The sequence below is a fragment of the Penaeus monodon genome, chromosome 19 (genome assembly GCF_015228065.2).
Source record: "Penaeus monodon isolate SGIC_2016 chromosome 19, NSTDA_Pmon_1, whole genome shotgun sequence".
NCBI lineage: Eukaryota > Metazoa > Arthropoda > Malacostraca > Decapoda > Penaeidae > Penaeus > Penaeus monodon.
Window position 1 is genome coordinate 18,453,619 of NC_051404.1, and position 660 is coordinate 18,454,278.

The 660-nt window shown below is 19.7% G+C and overlaps 1 protein-coding gene across 1 annotated transcript in view; it reads right to left on the reverse strand.

Annotated features, from left to right (window-relative positions):
* Window positions 1-660, reverse strand: part of LOC119585346 (zwei Ig domain protein zig-8-like) — a 61,944-nt gene that overhangs the window by 23,012 nt on the left and 38,272 nt on the right. The gene's annotated exons all lie outside the window — the stretch shown is intronic.

Here is a 660-nt window from a genome sequence, read left to right on the forward strand (position 1 = left end):
AGTTACAAATTAGGAAATAAAGTTACACGTAAATAATAAATTTGCAAATATATATAAAAACAAATTACGAACGAATGGATAAAGTTACAAATATATTAATCGATTTGAAATTTGTATAAACAGACTTGCAAATTTATGAATATAATCACAAATGAATAAATAAAATTACAAATATAATTACAAATGTGCAAATAAATGAATAAACATGAAAATGTACAAATGAATTAAAAATGAAAAATTGGAGTCACAATATGTATTTTTTTAATTACAAATGCACAAACAAAATTAGAGATAAAAGCTTCAATTAAATAATGAACTTTCAAACAAATAAATAAAGTTGCAAATTAATAAATAATTAATAAATAAAGTTATGAATAACAAACGATATCACAAACCAGTAAGTAAAAGAAACAGATATTCGAATAAATGAAGTTACAAAAAAAAATAAGTTACAAAGAATTAAGTTACAAAAAAAAATAAGTTACAAAAAATTAGTTACAAATAAAAAGGTACAAGAAAATTAAGTTACAAATAGACTAAGTTAAATATGTATTATGTAAATATGTATTAAACAAAGCAACTATAAATTAAGTTATAGTGAAATAAACAAAAAGTTACAGATAATGAGATAAATATCTATACCCACATCAGTACCAATAG